The sequence below is a fragment of the Panthera tigris genome, chromosome C2, assembly GCF_018350195.1.
Source record: "Panthera tigris isolate Pti1 chromosome C2, P.tigris_Pti1_mat1.1, whole genome shotgun sequence".
In the NCBI taxonomy this organism is placed as follows: Eukaryota; Metazoa; Chordata; class Mammalia; order Carnivora; family Felidae; genus Panthera; species Panthera tigris.
In genome coordinates, this window is record NC_056668.1 from 148,969,436 (window position 1) to 148,992,329 (window position 22,894).

At 48.1% G+C, this 22,894-nt stretch overlaps 1 long non-coding RNA gene across 1 annotated transcript; it reads left to right on the forward strand.

Moving 5' to 3' along the window:
- Window positions 1-15,901: 15,901 nt before the first annotated feature.
- On the forward strand, window positions 15,902-20,117 carry LOC122230697. The gene is made up of 3 exons (XR_006207744.1): window positions 15,902-16,129; window positions 18,368-18,447; window positions 20,050-20,117. It is a non-coding gene; the product is annotated as an uncharacterized LOC122230697 (long non-coding RNA).
- Window positions 20,118-22,894: the final 2,777 nt, after the last annotated feature.

A 22,894-nucleotide genomic window follows, 5' to 3' on the forward strand; every position in this document is an offset into this window, starting at 1 on the left:
TGGGTAGACTTGCTCCTTTGCTTTAGATGGCCAGGAGAGCCCATCGCTCCATTCATGGCCAGTGTCTTGCCACATGAGAAATGCAGTGGAGAAGTAAAGGTGTAAGTCATTTTGAAAGCTTTTAAAGCAACACATAGCTCTTAGAATGCGAACTCCAAGAGAAGCCAGCTACTGTGTAAGAACTCCAGCTATTCTAAGACTGTTATGTGAAGCTTAACCTAGCCATATGGAAGGAGGCTGAGCGGACCCCATTCTTCCAGTTGTCCTGGCCGAGTCTCAGAGCATGTGAGTGAATAAGCCGCCTTGGATAGAAGCCCAGCCAAGTGTTCAGATGACTTCAACTCCAGCCATCATGTGACACAACTTCATGAGAGGGCCCAGGTGAGAACTGCCCAGCTGCTTCCAGCCCATCTACACAGTTACGAGAGGGATTGACAAACCGTTGCTTCGAGCCGTATAAAAAAGTGATTTAAAAAATTCCTGGTTTTGTTTTTGTTTTGGTCTCTGATTGCCATGAGAACATGCCTTGGCTAGCCTGCTGGGGATTGAAGGGTCGTTGGTAGAGAAGCAAGTCGAGTCAGCCAAGGTCATCCTGATCAGCCAACAGCCAGTTGCCTGTGCTCGTGTGGGAGACAGAAAATGTACCAAATGGAATTTTGAACATGTCCAAAGGATCTCCAGGCAGAATACTGAAAGTGTCAGCTGGCTCTTACTCGCCATATATGCTAATATACCAAAAGAAGAAATGAACGCATGAAGAGAACTGGCTGGTTTGCAGGCCAACTTTAGAGGGAATATAGCCATGCTTGATTTGAAAAATGAAAACTTTCTCATCGCTAGTCTCTGGAGTGAGGAAAAGGTGATCAAATTAACACACGATATCACGGTAATATCAAACCAAGGATGTGGTTGTGAGATGCTGAGAGAATCAAGGTAGTTCCCGATAAGTCCACTCAGCTAGACAGGAGGGTTTCCAGGAATTTTCAGGGTGATATCTCACAGCAAATTACATGCCCAAAATAGCAGTGATTAAGTCTATAGTGAGAGACTCATTTTGAAAAGGATTACGAATATGACCTTGTCTATTCTGATTACTCTGTAAATAAAATAGAACCTGGCACACAATATATATTTGTTCAATGAATGAGTGAATTAATGAATGAACTTGAAGGAAAAAAAGTCTAGTATAAAACATATGTGCTAGGATTCATTCATTCATTCATTCATTCATTATGCAAATATATATTGTCTCATATGTACCAGAAACCGTTCAATTTGTTGGGTCCAAAGCTCCTGTCCTCTTGGAGCTTACATTCTAAGTGGAAGAAACAGACATACACACATAAAGAGTGAAAAGTGAGATTCCATAGAATGGCAAGTGATATGAAGAAAACAAAGAAAGTTAAAGGGATAGAAATTGACCAGGGTAGGAGAGTGGTGGTTGATATTACATAGGCTGGTCAGGACAGGTCTATCGGAGGTGATATTTGAGCAGATCCCTGAATAATGAGAAGAGGTAGCTAGACTCTTGGGGAGTGGGTGTCATGGAGACTTTCCAGGTAGAGGTAATGGCAGGTCTAAATGCCTTGAGGTGGGATCAAAGATAAGTCTTCAGTTTAAATGTGCTGCAGAGGTAAAGTCAATTCTGGATTATCATATTTTCTGGAAGCTGACAAGGACCATCCTATTGTCTGAATACGTAGAAATACATTTCAATACAGTCAGCTCTCCTTTGGTGAGTGATGGTGGCTTCTGACAGGAGAAGGAGGAGTCTGGAATAAGGGAAGGATTCATGGGGTAGAGGAGCTGAGAAGGAAGTTGCATGCATTTAGGTTTACAAGTCTATAAAAAGCTGAGGGTTTTTAGATTCTCCACTTGGTTGTGGGATTACTCGGTCTTCAGCCTCCTTCCACTAAAGCAGGCATTTAAGAGTGGCTGGTTCACATCTTTAAGGATCTGTTCTAAGAAAAACACCCAGCAGGACTGGCTATGCTTCCCACCTTAAAGATGGGGGAACTGGATGTTTCAACCGGCATCCCGAAAATAAGTAGAGATGTTAGGAATTGAATTCAGCCATTGGAGAATCTGCTCCATATGAAAGCCAACCTCCAAGATGGCTCCACTGGGTCTTATTTCCTGGTATTCATGCCCCTGTGTGCTACTCTCTTACCGATTCAAGGCTGGCCAATGTGACCAGAAGACTATGGGGAAAGTGACAGCGTGTGACTTTTGAAGCTAGGTCACAAAAGGTATTGCAGTTTCTGTTTTGGGAGCACTCACTCCAGGGGAAGCCGGCCCCCATGTTGTGAGGGTTCCTGGGCGGTCCTGCAAGGAGTCGCACGGAACCTGCTTGGGAGTCTCTCTCTGCTTCTCCCCTGCTTGTGTGCAAGTGTAATGACTCTCACGAAAGAAAGAAAGAAAGAAAGAAAGAAAGAAAGAAAGAAAGAAAGAAAGAAAGAAAGAAACGTTAAATAGACATAGATATAATTTGGTACATAACTATACTAAAATTTTTGTTTATCTGAAATTTAAATTTAATGCACCGTCTTGTATTTATCTGACAACCCTACCTCTTGGAAATGAACTAAGACCCCGTCCCCATCAGCATGGTCCCCAGTTGGAAGCCATGTGAGTGAATCATGTTAGATTTTTTTTTTAATGTTTATTTATGTTTGAGAGAGAGAGAGAGAGAGAGAGTGCACGTGCATGAGTAGGGGAGGGGCAGAGAGAGGGAGAGAGAGAGGGAGACACAGAATCTGAAGCAGGCTCCAGGCTGTGAGCCGTCAGCAGAGAACCCCATGTGGGGCTCGAACTTATGAACCGTGAGATCATGACCTGAGCCGAAGTCAGACACTTAACCAGCTGAGCCATCCAGGCGCCCCGTGAGCGAATCATCTTAGAAGTGGATCCTCCGGCCCCAGTCAAGCCTTCAGATGATGCAATCGAGGCTGGAAACTTCTGAAGAAATTCCCAAGTCGGAACCACTCCGCTAAGCAACTCCCAAACTCCTGGTCCACAGGAACCGTGAGACCTAATACATGATGGTATTGTTTTAGGCCCCTAAGTTTTGGAGTGATTTGTTTTCTAACATTAGATAAACAATACATTCCATAAAACTCTATTAAGCCTGTGTTAGTCCCTTCAGGCTACTGTCACAGAATATCATAGACTGAGTAGCTTATAAACAACAGAAATTTACTTTCTCACGGACCTGGTGACTGGGAAGTCTAAGGTGAAGGCACCTGAGGACGCAGTATCTGGTGAGAGCCCGCTTCGTGCTCACGGATGGCTGTCTTTCCACCGTGTCCTCCCATGGTGGAAGGGTGCCAGAGTTTTCTGGGGTCTCTTATAAGGGCTCTAATCCCATTCATGAGGACTCTGCCCTCATGATCTAATTACCTCCTCCAAATACCACCACGCTGGAAGTTAGGAATCAACATATGGGTTTGGGGAGGACACAAACCTTCCTCACTGCCAGGGACCGTGTCCACAAAGACGACTAAGGCAGAGTTTCTGGCCTCGAGGAGCTCAGAGTCAGGTGGGGAAACAAAGGTGGACAGGATTTGTTGACCCGGTACCGTGATCAAGGGACAACAAACGGCCTGCAGGACGGCATGACTCATTCTGGCAGGGTTTTCGGGGCGGGGGGGCTCCCAAGCGAGAAGAGTCTTGAGGTAAATCTTTCGGAAATCCTAGTTCCTCAGGCAGGTGGGGGAAGGGTGAGGAAGCCAGATGGTCATACTGGGCAGAGAAAATGGGGAACCACAGGAAGCTAGTTTCACTGAAACGCAGCGTATGTGAACGGGGACCCTGGCCACGTGGCTGAAGCAGCACTGGACCAGCAGTCACATGGCTGTTCCTGGAGGGACAGCGGATTAGTAGGTGCTGTGTTAGGAGGCTGTTGCCATGCACGGATAGACAGTGATGTTCTGGGCCTGGGCAGTAACCCTGGGATGGAGAGGAGACAGGACAGGACTGACAGGGCCTCCTTGCCCGGTGTCCGGCAGGAGCAGCTGCTCCCCGAGTTGTTTGTTGAGTGAGTGACAGATGGGTGTACAGGGGGCTGACTCGAGCAGGGCTGTCTGCGTATTGATCTGAGAGGCCGGGGCCGGGTTTTCCCCGAAATGGGAGCTCGGGGTGGATTTTTGCGACGGGCACGCGGAGTCCCACGTGTGAGCCAAGAACTTCAAATAACTGTCATCCCTGGGGTTTGAGGCTGATCTTCTAGCCCACAGGGGTAACCTGTGACTCTGGCGGTGGCCCTAGGTATTTTCCGTGGGGCCCGACTGGGACGGCACCTAGGACATCTGCAGAGTTTCAGCCTCCCCAGGAGTGACTTATCCTTTTGCCGTCCACGTGCTGGGCAGGAAGCCTCTGGACGCAGTTGAAGGGCTCAGGTACCTGGGGGGGGGGGGAGGAGGAGAGGACAAGGGGGACACTGGGGTTGAATTCACAGCTCCCATCACGGTGGCGGGGACCTTCATTCCTGCTGGAAGGTGATTGGGTCTGAGGAGTAACTGTACCTTTTTATTTTTTATTCTTTTTAAATTTATTTTTTAGGGCACATCATTTATTGATTTAAGTTCAAGTTAGTGAATACGCAGTGTGGTTCTGGTTTCAGGAGGAGCATTTAGTGATTCATCTCTGACCTACAACGCCCAGCGCTCATCCCGACAAGTGCCCCCCCCTTCATGCCCATCCCCCATTCAGCCCCTCCCCCCACCCACCTCCCCTCCAGCAGCCCTCAGTTTGTTCTCTGTCTTTCAGAGTCTCTTATGGCTTGGCTCCCTCTCTGTTGTTATCTTATATTTCATTCCCTTCCCCTGTGTTCATTGGTCGTGTTTCTTAAACTCCACATATGAGTGAAATCATATGGCATTTGTCTTTCTCTGACTAGAGAAGTAAATTTCCTTTTAAAAGGGCCGTGTGTGTGTGTGTGTGTGTGTGTGCGCGCGCGCGCGCGTGCACGGGTGTGCACACACAATTTTGGGTGGAGCACAGCTTGACCCAGAAGGTAATGGGATCTTTGCTTTAGAAGCTTGGCAGTTGATTCTGTGCAGAGTGAAATGAAGACACCACAGAGAATGAGACAGAGATTCCATGGAGCTGTCCTTCAAACAACAGGAAGCTAACACTTATTAAACACCTCCTAGAGGGGCACCAGGCTGGCTCCCATCAGAAGGGCATGCGACTCTCGATCTCAGGGTTGTGAGTTCGAGTTCCACATTGAGGGTAGAAATTACTAAAAACAGAATTACTAAAAACAAAAAAAAAAAGGGCTCCTGGGGGGCTCAGTCGGTTAAGCGCCCACTCTTCATTTTGACTCAGGTCATGATCTCACGGTTGGTGGGTTTGAGCCCTGCATTCAGGCTCTGGGCTGATGGTGCAGAGCCTGCTTGGGATTCTCTCTCTCCCCTTCTGTCTCTGCCCCTCCCCTAGGCTCGCTCGCTCTCTCTCTCTCTTTCTCTCTCTCTGCCTCAAAATTAATAAACTTAAAAAAAAATAAAAAATTGGGGCATCTGGATGGCTCAGTCGGTTGAGCGTCCGACTTCGGCTCAGGTCATGATCTCACAGCCCGTGAGTTCGAGCCCCACGTCCGCTTTGTGCTGCCAGCTCGGAGCCTGGAGCCTGCTTCGGATTCTGTGTCTCCCTCTCTCTCTGCCCCTCCCCTGCTCATGCTCTGTCTCTCTCTGTCTCAAAAATAAATTTGAAAAAAACATTAAAAAACTTAAAAATAAGTAAAAAATAAATAAACTTAAAAAAATAAAATAAGGGAATTAAAAAGAAACATTTCTTGGGAGCTATACATATATGATCTCATTTAATCCCTACAGTTATTCCCAGGTTAGGGGTGCGTATCTCCATTTCTCAAGGTTACACAAGATAGGAACGACAGAACCGAAATGTGAATATAAGTTTCCGACCCCGTAGCCTTGATGGTGTCGTGATTCCTCAAAGATGGGCTTCTGAAGGCTTCAGAATCCCCTTCCTTCCCCTTCCATCTGCAGCCAGAGACCTTTCCAGTCCTGGAGGGCCATCTCTTCATTCCCCTGAGCCGATGTGGTTGGTCAGTCTGGGACTGACGCAATGGAAGCCAGGTGACTGGTGGGAGGTCAAGCCAGAGCATTTTCACGCATAAGCCCCTTTCTTTTCCCCTCGTCAAGGCCTCAGGGCACCAGCTCCCTGGAGGGTGACACCTTCGCCAGGATTCACTTAGGGAGCCTCTTTCACATGTTGGGCAACATTGCCTCAGAGCTCACTAGTTACAATAACCAGTGTTTATTGAGCCATTGCTATTTGCTAGACTGCGACCAACAAGGTACCTGCATCATCCACTAACAGCTCTGAGGTTGTTACCTTTGATCCCTCTTAGTCTACAAACCAGGCAACAAGCCTCAAAGAGGTGGAAGAAAAGTATCTCAGGGCCCGACCTTGAATCTGCTGTGGCCTGAACCCAGCACCCAAGCTCTTAAGCACCAAGCTCTGCTGCCCCGGAGGGAAAGGGAAATGGGCCATTCTTTCCTGGGCAGGATGGTCCCTCCTCCGATTCCTTTCTTGGTTGTCCTAGAGGAGAGCAGACCCAGTGCCCACAAGCAATGGTGGCAAGTGTTTGCTGAGAGAGAAACCGATCCTGGGAGTGCTGGGCCGTGTAGCCTCCCCATGGGCTAGCCCCACGTCAGCGCGGGCTCCTCCCTCTCTGAGCACTGTGGTCGGGGTTGACCTTTGCTGGCTGGGAGCTTCTGCAGGGTAGGCGTGTGTGTGCGTGCGTGCGTGTGTGTGTGTGTGTGTGGCAAGAGTCGCCATGCCTTCCTGCCACCTGCACTTCATGCCAGCTGTCCTGCCTCTTTGGGGTACCAGAAGGCTCCCTGAGCCTTTGCACTCTGGCAGTCACGTGGCCCCATTGCCATTTCTTTTCTTCGGGAGCATTCACTGAGCTTTGCCAGGAGGTGAGGAATCTCAGGGGCCCGGAATGGTGACCAGCTTTCCTAAGGTCACAGAGCATGACGAACAGTAACCCCTGGGGTTTTGACACCTCCCTTTCCTGTTTCCAGGTGAACCAATAGCCCTGTGTGGCTTTCTTCCGTGGGGGGCCACGCACCTCAAGCCCGACCATGACTCGTTGCCCAGAACCAGGATGACCCCACAGATGGCCTCCCTGTTACCCTGCCCTGCCTTCAAGCTGCTCCAGATTCTTAAGGCCTAGCAAGTGTCTCCGTTGGGGGTGTTTTCCAGCCCTTGAGCCTGCCGCCCTGACCCTCCTGGAGCTGAGACCCCTCCCCAGCCCCTGAACCTGGCTAGGAGTGTGTATTACCACCTTAGCCAGAGAGATGGCTGTCACTCCAGAGACTGGGAGTCAGCTGGAGTTCTCCTCCTGGGATACTGGCCTGGCTGCAGCTGAGGGCAGGAACAAAGGCCAGGTCCGTTCTCCTTCCACACAAGCCTGAGCCTCAACGTGAGGCATTAAAAGCCTGGGTCTTTGATGGATCGAAACGGTTCCTCTGTAATCACAGCCTCTTGGCTCTATTTTTACAATCCTTGCTTTGGCTCTCTTCGAGGCAAGGCTCTCCTGGGAGCTTGCTGAGTCAGACTGTCCCCAAGGGAATCCAGGGGGATGCTCGCCAGACGGAGCCACCCGTGAGGCCCTTCCTTGTGGGCCTGTGGTCACCCAGGCCTCTTCCATGCTTCCTGGAGACATGGAGGGGCAATTCCGGGACCTTCCGGGGCCACAGTCAAAGAACCGTGACCCGTTGGTGACCCTGGATTCAGCTAACGCCACATGTTGGGGCCTGCGGGGTCTCCTCAGGACCCCAAGAAGCTGGTGCAAAGCCGAGTCGTGACAGGCGAAGATACGTCGGCCTGGACAGAGCCCAGGTCTCCACTAGCCAGAGCGTTCCTTCTGGAAGCCCACGGTTGTTCCCCACAATCTCCTTCCTCTTTCCCTCAGCCACAATTTCCCTTCTGTCATTATTTTATTGTTTTGTAAAGAGATTGATGTGGAGCCAGACTCCATCGGCTACATTTAATTTGTGTTTTCTTCATGTGGAAAGTTGCCCTGGCTGTGTATCCTGGAGAATTCTGGGCTTGGTCCTTCTCAGGACCTGCTCCTGTCAACAGCCACTTTCTGCACTTCTGAAGGAGCAGAGCCTTCGCCCCTGAGCACCAATGTGCCAGGGTGAGTAGGCCTCAGGGTGTTGGCTGAATTTTCTGAAGCTCAAAGTCCCATATGACTAAACAAGGGAGAAGGGACTTGGGTCTCAGAACAGGGGAGTCCCACTCCCAGGCCACTGGGCATCCATCCCATCCAATCCCAGAGGGCATAATCGCTCCTGCCTGGTGTCAGGGGAAGTTTTAACTGACGCGAAACATCAGGTTGGTGTGAACAGCTCACAAATCACAACAGGAAGTACATTACACAGTTGGGAACAAGAGCTGTGGAAAGTTTGTTCACAGAAAAAGGAGGGAGAATGTTACATCCTGCCAGTCATTTGTACCAAATGGTTAGTTTGATGTGGAATAATTAGCTAATTTATTTTTCTTTCAAGTTTCAAGTTTTGCATTTGTTTGGGCTCCATTTATTTGAATGTAACTCTTTTTAGCATAATGGCATGGTATGTACATATAAATGTGTCTGCCAGCCTGCAGTCTAGAAGGAGATCCTCCCCTCGGTGGTTTTGCTTTTATTCTGCAACCAGCAGGCCGCGATGTGTCCAACTGCGCCTTGTGATTGCTTGGTTTCCCTCCAGGACCTCATCACAGCCCTCCCCACGGAGGGAATATGATCCCTGAGCTTGGCTGGGGGACCTCCTCAGACACTGTCGATGCCATTTTCAACCAAACGTATTGACTTTGCTCTATTTTTTGCACAATGCTGCTTCATTTGGCGTTTCCTACAATGGGGTTTCCTAAATGGGGGGGGGGGGGTTGTTTACTCATTTATTTGTTTGTGTTTATTTAATTTCTCTTTCGGTTTGGGCTCTACCAAAAACCAAACCCTAGACCAGGACTTGGGTGCTTACGGTTTTTTGCAAGTGATTCCAGGAAGTAACATAAGGAAATGGGGAGAGTGAGATGAGAAGAAGACAAGCCAATAAGTGGTGAGTTCTTAAAGCAAGTAAAATTTCTGTGGGCACCTGAGCAGTTGTTCTGGGGGGGGGGTCCCTATGGAACTGTGTAGAATACACCTCAAAAGAGGTGCATTTTTATACCAATCCCCAACCTCCTTTGATAGGGGGTCTATCCTGGGGATGTCAATCTCCCCAACCCTCTGAGCTGTGCTTGTGTGGCCTGAGTAAGCTCTGGTGGCTTTGGAGAAGCTCCAAGGCAGGAAAACCCAGAAGCTCAGTAAGCCGGGTCACTGTTAAATGCAAGGATTAGCTCATCGTAGATGAACGAAAAGATGTGACGAAATTAGGCAATGAAGGGAATGAAAAACAACACGTTTCCCTCAGGTCTTTCTAGCAGCCAGTGGGAGGAGGGAACCTGATCAGTTATACAATTTATATTGTCCACGACACAAGTAAATCTTAGGCAAAGTTAACCTTCCTCAATGGTCCTTGGAGTAAAGGCAGGGCACACAAAGGTGTCCGTGGTATCCCAATGGTGAACGCAGTGGCTGATCTTCTCTGTATGGTCTAATGGATGAAGAGTCCGCCCTCAAAAAAAGACAAAAAGCATAATACTCTTGAACAGATTGTTTGGACAGGATTCTTTCAATGAAGTGAGTGAAGCCCAGCGAACAGCGGCCTTGGTCGGCTCGCGTGCTTTGGAAGTCAGGAGTGGACTGAATTCAGCCAAAGCTGGATGCAGGGATTCACGTTTTCTCCATAATTCAGTCTCTACCAATTCCTTGGTGCTACTTTCCTCTGTATGGCTTCATTTTCCAGATGTTCTCCCTGTGGATGGAAAGGTGATCCTTGGCAGCTCGAGGCTTACGTGGCCCTTGAGAAGTTTGCTCTCCCAGCATCGATATATGAAGTCTCACTAAAGCATTCTGATTGACCCTGCTGGAGGCCCATGCGGGCCCTTTCAACATTTATTCACCGTATGAAGGCTATGATAGGGCTGGCCCTGACCGTGTGTCCACCTCTGCAGCCAGAAGACAGGCCCGTCTCTGTGATCCACAGACCCTTCCATCACAGGCATACGGGATGGAAAAAAAGAAAGCCGAGCAGCCAATGCAGCAAATCCCCTGTACCCACTATAACTTCTCAGAGTCGGGGTTGGCGTTAATATTCTAGGGGAGGGAATGACACGATACGGTTCCCACCGTGCATCGTGACTGGGGATGATTTTTTTAAGTGGTCCCAGGGATGTAAAAACAAACCTCCTGCTTGCTTAATAAAATGGATGAAACTACCGTCTAGTAAGAAGAGGGGTCTGGCAGAGCTCTTGGTGCCCCGTGCATAGCCCTTTGGTGTTACTGTTCCCATACATGTTGATAGCCCGTGCAATTGCGATTGTTCTCAGGGCTCTCACCGCAGGATTGTGTTTGACTTGTTCATGGGCACTGGAGGTAGTTGATGTCCCCAGGAGCATCCATCGACAAATTGGGAATTGGAAGATAAAAGCCCCATCTCAGTGACACCAAAGCGTGGTCTACACTGTTTCCTGGAGGACCCTGGTGTGATTATAGATGTAATCAATACTTCCTACACTAGCTTCCTTCCATTCTCTCTCGCCTGCTCACCCCATACTGGTGCTTCCTGGGATCACCTCCTATAGACTGTTTGTATTAAAACCCTTGTTTCAGGATCTGCTTCCCGAGGAACCCAACATCAGCACACATACTCATTCATTCTTCTTATTTCCAAGATCATTAATTTCTCTCCCCCACCCACTCCCCAGTCCTCCAAGATTAATAAAGTCTGCATTCCGAATTGACAGCTTTGTGCTGCCTATTTAGAGATGAACTAGGTTACCCAAAGGTAGGAAGAGGTCAAGATGATCCTTCTTAGATTGGAAATCGCCAGCAGGAGCAGATGCCTGAAAGACAGAAAGATGGACCGCCTTTAGCAAACATACCTCCCATTATAGCTCAAGGTCTTTTTCTGCTTGATGTCCAATTATAGCGGCAAGACTTATTGCTACGCTTTAAACTGCTATCAGTTATTTTAGAGACAGCACAGCCAAAGAAAGAGTGGAGCCAGCCCTCAGCAAGGGTTTGCAACCTGGATTCCTAGCCGACAGACCAAATCGGCACTCTGTTCCTGAAGGCACAGGGAACGGCGGATTTGTAATAATTTCCAATGGAGTCCAGACAGGTTATATTACAAGAATGAAGATAACTCCCCTGCCTGAAACGTATGGATTTATTTCCAGGCATACCTCTGTCTGGTTGAAGAAGGACCTTCATTTAAATGTAAATGTGGGTTTTCAATGTGCTCCCGGAGAAAGAAAAATACTGAAGCGACTGACATCCAGGACCTGGGGGAAGGTGTTTAGGGTGGGTCCTATGAACTGAAGGGGAGAAGGCGCACGAAGGGCAAGCAGTGGAAAAGGTAAAACGGAAACGGAAAGAGAGCAGGTAAACTGAGGATTGGACAACGAGATGTCTTACGGTGGGACGGGTAGGTTGCAGGAGCCTATGGGGAGCTCATGGGCCGACTAGAATAGTGCTGTCCCGTGGCAGGTCTGTGATGGCAATGTCCTCTGCCTTGTCCCGTTCACCAGTGGCCATGGAACACTTAAAATGTGTTACCGGAGAACTGAATTTTTGATGTTACTTAATTATAATTAATTTAAATTTGAGCAGCCATATGCCTAGAGGCCATATTGAACAGCAGAGGACTAGAAGCTTGTCGTTTAATAAGGAGGGTTTGAAAACAGATTATTGTTCACTCTGAGATATATTAGGCCTGGTGAATCTCCGTGTAGCTGGAGAAGGGCAGATCGGAATTACTTGGAAGGCTTTTTTTTTTTTTTTTTAATGTTTATTTACTTATTTTGAGAGAGAAAGAGAGAGAGCATGAGCTGGGGAGGGGCAGAGAGAGACGGAGGAGAGAGAATCCCAAGCAGGTTTCGCTGCTTGTCAGTGCAGAGCCTGACGCGGAGCTCGGTCCTGTGAATCGGGAGATCACCACCGGGGCCCAAATCAAAAGTTGGACACCTTAACCGACGGAGCCACTCAAGTGCCCCTGGAAGGCTTTCTCAAACAGCACACGCACACTATTATTCTGATAAGCGCCACCTCCCACCTCGGGAGGAAGGGCCCTGCCCAGTTCTGCAGTGAGCTTCCCTTTGGGAGTGTGTGTCACTCAAGGTGTTAGAGCAGCAAAACAAAGTTGAGAACTCTTGGCTTACTGGGCCAGAAAAATGGAAATTTTCCTACCTTTATTTGTCCCCCAGGGACTAGGAAGGCCATCCTGCTTGTGCTGAAGGCCTACTGTGTGCTCAGCTCTCTGTGAGGCACACGGCTTATCACGGAAGGGGTGGGGAGGTAGGGAGGCGAGCCATCCAGTCCTGGCCAGACATTCATGAAGGTTCTCAAACGGACACTTGTGATTTAATGTTATTTACCAATCCAGGAACTCTTTCTGGAATGGCAGCATCTGTTTCGTTTTAGTTCCATGAGTTAATCTGATTTGGTAAATAGAAACACGGAAATTTTATCAAAATATCTGTGAACCTCAACTGGGCTTTTCTTCTCATCTTGGCCACACTTGGGTGATCTGGGCTGGGCTCACTCGGGTTCCTGCGGTCAGCTGGTGGATTGCTTGGAACTGACTTTGCTCCTTTGGCTGTGCTCTCTTGTATGTCTGATACCTATGCTGGGATAACTGAGCCCTCTCCGCCCCGTGCTGTCCCTCATTCTCCTGTTGGCGAGCCTGGGCTTGTTCCCATGGCAGAAGCCAGGGGCTCCAGGGAGCAAGCGGAAGCCCCTAAGACCTCTTGGGATCTAGGTTTGAAACTCCCACATATTACTTCTGCCACATTGGATTAGTCAAAGAAAGTCACATGGCCAGCTCAGCTTTTAAGAGTAGGGAACTTTTCCAGTTCTTGACTGAAGGAGCAGCTAAGTCACATTGCACACGGACGTGGATACGAAGAGGGAAGTAATTGTGGATTCTTTTTTTTTGCAACAGTTTATACATAAGGCTCAGTGGAGCTCCTTGAGATGGGAGTCTAAGGTGATCTACGGGGGATGGTGATATTTGAAGTTTTAATAAGACATTTGTATTCAGAAGAGAGACAGATACCCTTGTGTAGAAATGTACAACTTAGCTGGGAAGGAAAGCAAGCACATGTGACAAACACATCGCCATTGACCCCACCTTCATCAGGAGAGCACACATGGAAGGTTTTCTTGATAGAGGGGAGGGTTTAAGCCTTGCATTTCTTCCTGTCTCTTTTCTGAGCATGAGTACAAATTTAGATTTTTGCAAGACAGCTGGCTATGGTTTAGATTTTCCTAGACAACTTTGGAATAGAAAAAATTGATAATATATTTGGCAACGTAAGTCTCCTAAGGTCCTAGAGTCTTAGCTTTTGTTAATTTCCTGTTGTTATAATGACTTTTTGGTTGCTCCCATTTGCATCATTTTATCTACGTGTTTGGGTGTTTGTTTGTTTTTGTTTTTTTTAATTTTCAACTCATCGGTGCTCTTTTTTGTATATTGCTTGGACGTAGATAGATAAACTAAAGCAATATTAAGAAAGTTGAGTAGGTATGGTAAAGTAAGGTAATGGTGCATACAAAGTTGAAAAGAACTTATGCTAATTCAATAAGCGATAGAAAGCTATGGGTGCTCAGTAGAAGTGACCAGCGGTCGGTGTCCTAGACACTCAGCACACTGTATCCCTCTGTGACCTCCAACTGCCGTCCCCAGCTGTGGAGTGGCGATCCCTTGCTTGGTTGGCTCACAGGCACTGTCTCTTCAATTTCTTACAGAGAAAGCATCTCTAAAGCGTGGAGTTCCTTTGGGTGAGGCACCTTAAAGAAACAGAAGGGAACAGCCCTGGCTTATCTCCGGGTTTTGAATGACATCAACTCTACCCAGATTACTGGGGAAACAGCAGAACCATTTCCTCAGCAGGGTTTGAGGGAATTTGTTTGGACAGATCCAGGAAATACAATTTGATAACTCAGGGTTTATCTCATCCTCCCCTGTCAAATTGGAACCTTTCCTAGAGCAAGAAATGCAGTCAAGAATTGCAGGGTGAGTTAAAATGTATAACTGCACAGGAAGGAATCATTGACTTCATTTCTCATTGGCTGTCAGGGAGCAGGTGCTCTGGGGCTAGACAAAGAAGAGAACAGAAGGCAGAGGAACCCCTTCTCAGTCCCTCCCCCATTGCGTTTGGGATCTGAGCTTACACGGAGTGAGGGAGACTCTCTTTCTCTGATATAGTCTACAAAAGTATTTTGTTTTTATGTCAGCTAGACCCTTGCTTTTAGGTAGGACCCATGAACCTACAGTAGCAGCATCACCTGGAAACTTGTTAGAAATGCAGATCTTGGACCCCACCCTACACCTGCTGAATCAGAATTCACCTTTAACAAGATGCTCTGGTGATGAGCATTCCACATTGAAGTTTGAGAAGCCCTGGTCTAGAGAAATCTCTTTGATAATCAGATGCAGAGACTATTCTAGATAGTGCTTGGCATTGACTCGGCTTTGAGTCACGGCACTGCCCATCATTAGCTCTATAACCTTGAACATCTTTTTTTTTTTTTTTTTTTTGTTCTGGAAACTGACATAGGCAGTAGGATGCCTTAGTGAGCGAAAAATCGCCCTTCTGTTCAAGGAACTTATAATCAGGCAGTAAATGGATCATTGGAAGTCATCATGATGAGTTTCATGATAAGAGGAAAAGTCAAATGTTATGAGAACATAGATAAAAGGCATATAACCCAGTCTTAAAGGCAGAGATGGCTTCCCAGAAGTGATATTTAGACTGGTGAGCTTCAGTTAAGGAGCACGGTAGGGCGTGGCAAGGGGAAGTGATGCACATTTACCAAAGTGATGGGAACAGAAGCCACACTGATGGAGCTAAGGAACAAATGGGAGGTGAGGAAGCAGAGAGCGTTCATAGTCAAGCCTTTTTAAATGTTTCTCCTGAGGATTAGCTGGAGAGCACATGGGTTGCGGGAGGGTTTTTTCACAGGAAAGAAATTTGATTACGTACAAATACTGATGGAAATGGACCAGTGGAATGGAGAAGGGGTAAATGAAGGAGGAGACCCCAGAGACTGGAAGGGAAGAGACCCAGAACCCAGGGGTTGGGACCAGTCGCAGGCAGGAGAGGGGTTCCTTCCTTTTGACTAGAAGGAGACAGAAGACAGAAGCAGATGCAGACATGTTTGTAGTGTCAATAACAGGAAGTCAAAGGAATCCCTCTCAGATGCATTCCATCTTCTGTAGGGAGAAGCGAGTAAGAATACTTGCCAAGAGGGAAGAAGTCTGAGGAGAGTAGAAAGAGATTGAAACAGAGGCTGTAAAAAAAAAAAAAAAAAAAAAAAAAAAGAGGAAAGGGCTGTTTCAGGGCACACAGAGGTCTCTCTGGGCCCCTGTGATGATGGAGAACTTGCTGTGGCACCGGTTTGCACGGTAGGGGTGGTTTTATTTAAAAGTGCTCTTCAGCATTAAGTATAGGCTGAGACATGGAGGCTGATATAAAGCTGGGTTTTTTTTCCCCCCAGGTGTGTGATGAAAAGACAATGACACAGGAGCTGACAATTCTGACAAGAATATGACAGACCATGGTATGAGAGAAATCAGTCATTCTCTTCCCTCCCACATCCCCTCTGGTGGGCACATTGGTTGTTATGGGTCCCCTTGGGCCCCCAATTCATATAGGCTGAAGCCCTAACCCTCAGTATGACTCAGAATGTGACTGTATTTGGAGACAGGGCCTTTAAAGAGGGAACGAAGTTCAAATGGGGTCGTTAGGGTGGGCCCTAATTTAACATGGCAGATGTCCCGTGAGAAGATTAGGACACAGACAACACAGACAGAGGGTTGACCGTGTTAGGACAAAGCAAGAAGGTGGCCATCTGCAAACCAAGGAAAGAGGCCTCAGAAGAAACTCCAACTGTCAACACTTAGATCTCAGATCTCCAGCCTCCAGAACCGCAAGAAAATCGATTTCTGTTTAAGCCACCCGGCCCTAGCAGACTGAAACATGGCAAGTATGTATTGTTTTATGCACTGGCTCATGCGGTCTTACCTCCCCCATTGGGCTGTCGGTGGGAGGCAAGGGTGGGCACCTGACCCCACTGACCCCTGACTACAGGCCAACCATCAAGCCGTGGTGTGCGAGTTGAGTCATCAGAACTTCTACTTTGGGAATTTGAACCAAAACACGTGGGTATGTGGATGTCGTTTGTGTTTGAATGCCGGGGATCCCAATAGACCCGGGGCTAGAGTGGCCCTTTGGGGGCCATGAACAAGTTAAGGGGATGGTAAAAGAAGTTGATCTGCAGACTGAGAAGCAAATAGGTAGGTAGAAAGAAGCCGCAGTGAGAAAATAGTACCTAAGATATGGAGAGAGCTGGAGTGGCCCTGACTCCTGAGATTTCAATCCCCACAGGCCTGGATTAGTTTCCAATCTTTGAACTCAATAAGACCTCTCTATAACTTTATAATAACTTTCCCTGGAGTGAGCACCCCCCTCCTTAGTTGGATGGGGAGGGACCCGAGGGAAAAGATGATTTACAGCAAGAAAGTGGAGAAATCAGGGACCTGAAGTTCCTAACTAGGTTGAGGAGCAAGAGGGGTGGGGTGACTGGGTAACACGTTCCTTCTGTCAAACCTGCCAGTTCTGAACATCTGTGCGTGTCAATGGGCCATCGGCCCGTTATCAATCCAGTGTGCTATTCCTTACAAAGGTCTTGGTTACAGGACAAATGTCGTATTTCAAAAGAGGCAAACTGGAGAGATATTTTGGAATAAAGAGTACTCTGGTCTTGAAATCAGGCCAAGTAGACCACTGTCCCTCCTTCCTTTGTATACACAGCATTCACCTTGTCTGCACTTCCTGCCAATAATCCGGCTTCTAGGGAGTCTCTCTGGGTCCTCGCGGTAACCACAGAGAGACCTCCGTCCTGCGTATGTGCTGCTTACGTGGAAAGGGGTGCAGCGTCTGGAGGGGCATCCCTGCAGTATGGTCCATGTCAAATGCAAGGGTACGGTGGTTGGTTGAACCCTGTAGTCCAGGCCTTGGGGTGGTATGCCATTCCCAGCCCCTTGACCTTGGTGCCTGTGCTGTGTCCTCTCATGACATTAACCCCTTGCGCGTTATGCTTTCTGGCTCATTGAATACAACCTTGCTGTGTCACCAGATCGCAAGCTGCTTGAGGACAAGACACCTCTCACCGTCCTCGTGGCCCCTTTGGTGTGATCATAGGGCTTCGTTTGGAGTGTGTGCTCCACAAATATTTGTTGGCATAAAGTGGAATGCCCCGTCCCCCACAGCCGGCCAGGGAATACGGTTGTCTGACTCCTTACTGGGGACACAACAGTTGTCACGATGTCATTCTCTGCTCTCTGACTTGTTCCCTCGCCTCTGTTGCATGCATTCCTCTGGGATTTGGAAGAGCTAGAGGCACCCACCATTTGTGTGTCTGCTCTGAAACACGAAGGTACTTTGTAGTTATGAGGCAGTAACTTTGCCGTTGTTTTTATCGGAAATGGTGACAAGAAGGCAGTGATTGACTCTCAACTGCCGCCCCGGGATTTCATGATCGATGGCGTGGCCGCTTTTCCTGTCACCATCAAACGTCGCTTGGCCTTTCGCTGTGGGAATTATGGGAGTCGGAAGGTGAAGAGGGGCACATCTGAGGCTACCTGGATTTATCAGTCTGGTTTTCCGGCAGGAAAAGGGTCAGGCTTCATGATCAGTGACAGACTATTTCCCCCACGGCCCCTGCCATGTTCAGGTGGCTTCTCAATGTCGATATGGGATCCAGGCAGGTGCAGCAAGCCACAAATAGGATGTTGGCTGATGGGTAACGTTGAACTTCCACTTGGGAAAAAGATTAGCTATAGAGACTGCAATTACCTTTGGATCCCCCTGTTATGCAAATTTGTACAAAATCCCATGGGACTGGGCTGGTTTGTCTTCCTGTGAAAGAAAGGTTTGTCAGCAAAACAAACGGATGAAACAAAATTGCAGGTAGAGTGTTCAGGCATCTTAGGAAATCATTTCCCAAGCCCTTTAGCAAAGACTATATGTAAATCAATAATCAGCTGGAATATTTACTTATTAAAGCCGTTGGCTTTCAGCTTTCTTTTTAGTTACTTTTTTAGACAGGGAAGTTTTTTTTAAGTCTTAGACAAAGCAGAAGAAAGGGGAGTTCTCTGAGGCGAAAGTGGGCTGTGGGACCGTGCACACTCAAATGTCCTTTTCTATCTTATCCCTCTTTCAGGGCCGGCACTGGCCCCTCAAGCACCTCTGCAGAGACCCGGGATGCCAGGGAGGCCCATTTACAAGCCAGCAATTCAAAAGGTGAGACCTACATTTGGAGCTGTTTGATAAGCAGTTAAGAGTTACCGTGCATACTTTCCAGAAACGAGATTGCTTCTGAACACAGCATTCTCTAACTGTGGCTTTTCTTTCACCAGAGACTTGTTCTCATTCAAACAGCCTTTGCAATTAGCCCGGACAATCCTTTGGAGTTCTTCAAACAAAACAAGGGCGGAGGAAGGGAGGGAGACAGAATAATTAGCGGGCATGCAGGTGATCCCGGGTCCTTGGAAGAGCGGCAAAGTGAAGGATGGGGTTGCCTGGGTCCGTGTCGGTGACAGGAAAGAAGGCAGCGAGGGAACAGGGCACGGCGTTAAGAGATTTCAAATGGTTGTTTCCAGGAGCCAATGCAAATACTTTTCCAACGGCAGTGTCCCGCATGCGTGTGGCATATACCTCCTGGAGGCTATTCCACATTATGTGGTCCCAGGGCCAGTGATAGAAGTCCAGTATCGGCCCCCTAAGCCAGAGTGCCAGGCAGCATAGACCAGGGCCCTTGGTCTGGTTGCTGGCTGACAAATCAGAAAGGCCACTGTGAGGGGCAACCTGACCAGCACTCCCAAGCATCTGTCTGTGGCCGAAGTCCCCAGATCCTCTGAAGACTGCTCACCCTCTCCTCCTCACGGCACCATGTGGCTGCCATATTTTCCACGGATATATCCTGGAAGGTGGCTGGGGGGACTCCCAAGCAGACCGTGCATTGTCAGCGCAGAGCCTGATGCAGGGCTCAAACTCACAAAGAGTGAGATCATGATCTGAGCCAAGGTTGGACACTTAAGTGGCTGAGCCACCCAGGTGCCCCCATATTCTGGAAATTTTTCTTGTCCACCAAAGCAGAGAGAATAGCATACTGAAATCCTATGGATGCATTACCTAGGCATCAACATTCAGCAACATTTTGCTCATCTTGTTTCATCTACATATCTCTATCTGTTTTTGTTTTTTTTTTTTGCTAAGGTGTTTCAAAGTAAATCTCAGCTACACACACACACACACACACACACACATACAAATAAGAACTTTTGTTTTTTAACATATCCATAGTGTATTATCACCAGCCCGGATTATCTAATAACCTTTGTTCACATTTTCCAGAATATCTCAAAAAATACTTTCACAACTGGTTGGATAACAGGGTCCAAACTGGGTCCACACATTGTTGTTTTCCATACATTTCCTAAGTTTCCATTAATCTGTAACAGTTTCTCCTGTCCCGTGTTTTCAAAGTCATTTCCATGTTGAAGGAATCAAGTCCTTTGTCCTATAGAATTTCCCATCTCCTGGACTTGGCTTCCTTCCTTCTCATAATGTTGTTTAGCGTATTCCTCTATCTCCCGAACTTCCTGTGCACGGTGGTTACCTCCAGATCCTTGATTAAAGCCCGGGTTCGTTCTTTCTGGCAAGAATACTTCTTAGGGAATATTGTGTGCTTCCAATTGTATCATATAAAGAGACGCATCATGCTTATGGCAACTTCCTAGCGCACATCCTCATTAAATACACGGTGTCGTTTCTCTTAAACTTAGTATACTTTTCTTGAATCTCAATTGGACAGCATTTGTAACTTCTTACCGTTGACTTTAGGTATTAGCCCAGAGTCACGAGGAACCCTGGAACACACCCAGCAGATGAACCCCTTGGAGATCAGCAGGTATATCCACAGTGTATTATCCCTAGAAATAATAATAGGGAAACTACTTCTGAAGTTTCACTGGTGGTCCACACTTATCATTATACCCGGCTGGTGATTTTTAACCTCTCGAACCATGGTGAAGTTCTGCTTGGCATGGAACAGTGCCTGGCATCGAACCAGGTGCTTGTGTTACACACTCATCCTCGGAGCCCCAGGGGGTCAGGCACGTTCTTAATAACAAAGCAACCACATCCACAGATGTGAGCTATGGGTTTTCAATAAGCAATGTGTAAGTTTGCACGCATCAGTTAACAAAAATTCCCGGCGTCATCTAAACAAGCTTGCATAAATTAACAACAGCTACGCTCTGCGGTGATATTTTATTATCGTCCTGGAGCTCACAACTAGGGTTTTAGGAACCGGAGCTAAAAATGTCCTTCATGCTGCAAAGCCTTCTGGTGGTGTCTCCAGAAATTCAGGCAGATACTCGAGGGCTGTGGTGTCTCAAAACGTAATTGCTTCTGCAACCACAGAGAACAAGGCAAATGTGAGATTAACCCAGGCTCTGCCTGTATTCTTTCTTTCCTACCTTGGAACCAAGGAGGCAATTTTCATTTGTTAGGGAAAGTTACCCCACCGCTCAAATTAAATGACGCAGTTTTCACGATCAGGGGCTTCGAATCCACCTATCGCCTCAAGGAGCCTACTGTGCAGATCTGTCTTATGGAGACATGATCCATTTACAGGGGAGAGGGGTCCCTCTTCCGAGCGAACTTTTGAGTTTTCATGAAGATTTCCTTGAGAATCTGGAGCCATTCCAGGGAATGGGTCCGTCGGGCACTGGAAGGAAGTATGTGCCAATCACACCCAAGTTAGATTATCCTTGCAGAAGAGACCAGTGGTGTTTATTGGACTCGTAGAGCCGAACCCAATCTGGACCCTGAACTTTGCTTTGGTTGAGCCCATTCTCAGGTCTGCATTGGGAGGTCGACTCCAGAGCAAACTTCTGGAGGAGAGCCACACTATCATAACCAGTTGATTAATCCCCAAGCGGGTTTTCAGAGCCCTCCTCCAGGTCCGGGGGCAAGTTATCTCTGTGTCTCTGTTTTTGCACTATCACAGGGGAAACAGCAGCCTAGTTCAGAGGAAAAAGATGATTGGAAAAGCAAAGTGAGAGTGTTTACCGACACGTCACTCACAATTCCGTGAGCCTCGGGGCTCCCGTCCACCCCAGAGAAAAGTTTTATTTACCTTTCCAGGATAGGAAAACATGCACCCCAGTGACTTCGTCAGCTCCCCCCCCCCTTCCAGACTGCATCCAACTGCACTGGCGGGAAATTGCTGGGGAAGGCGGCAATGCACCCTGAACAAACGTCTTTGTGAGAGAGGCAGGCCGTCCTGGCCGGGGGCTAACGGGCCTGCTCAGTGGAATTTTTCTCCCTTTTTAACCAGACTGAGGCCTTGCTCCTTTCTGGCAGGCAGACGGGCCTACTCTTCCAAGTACGGAGGAAAGTTCTGTTTTGACAAGCACACACATTCTTTTTCAGAAAGCCACAGAGGCAAACGCCTTTGTTGCAGACAGACCAACTCCCTTCCAGTCCAGGAGGTGAAACCCTTTCATGAGCCACATAATGGGAGCCGCAGTGGCGCTGGCCGGTTCAGTCCCCGAAAAGTACATAACTTCTATTATGTGGCTTCCACATACGGAATGTACTTCCCCTCTCAAATCCAAACGCTGGCAGGGCTGTTTGTCCGGCACCGGGACTGGCACGGAGCAGAGGTTGGCAGGAGTCATGAGGCATTTTTCTGTGGGCTTTGGTTTCCTGGCCAGTTGAACCCAGTCCAATTATTGTCCCCAAGGTTCTGCCAGATAAAACAAGGAGAGAGCTTTTCTAGATGCCTGGTGACTCAGAGATGGGGGGAGGGGAAGGCACAAGCTGAATGGGGGGTGGGGCGTCCAAGTTCTAGCAAAGGCCGTGGCCTGCAGACCCCTCCCCAAGCCAGGGCTCTGACTCTACCCTATGGAATGTGCAGTGGCCTCCAGAGACCTTGCCCCTCAGGCAAATGCCTGGCACTCAGGCCTCTCTCACCCTGGCACGGGGCCCCCTTCTTAGCACCCTTTGCGACAGAAGGTCAAATTTCCTGGAACACGGGGTGAGCATTTTGGGGGGACCAATCCCCTTGGTGATAGTTAGTACTCTGAGCGAGCTGCCCATACCCAGAAGTGGTCTAGAAAGTTGCTACCTTGAGGTAGTACCAAGACTGCTGGGAGACCCCGTCCACTTCCAAAGTACCTCCCTGAACTGCCCGCCCTGTGCTTGAACTGCCTACAGCGGGAGCTGCTAATTGGGACTCACTAAAGCATCTCGTCCAGGAAGTTCTATTTAAACAGCACATATTAAACAATAAACTAAAATGCACCTATTAAACTAATCGCGCCCTAGTTAAAACTGGATAAATACACGGAGGCAGATCATAACATATATACAGGCTCAACTCCCCCTGCAAGTCTGGTGGCTCCTTCCCACCCCTCCTTCCTAAGAAATGGCTGCATCTTTTTCAGAGAGGAGGCTAAGGGTAAGTGCCAGCTGGACCCTTCTTCTCATACTCTCCTGGTTCCGTGTTCTCCTCGCTTCCTTCAATAGTCCGTGAAGACCTTCCTCCCCCATTGGTCCAAACAAACCCACATCGGATCGACCATTTTCTAGTGTCTGAGCTGACGTGCTAAACGCGGAAGCTTTTCAACGTCCAGTATTCAAAGTATGGAGACTTTCTGTCTTGCTTACAATTCAGCGA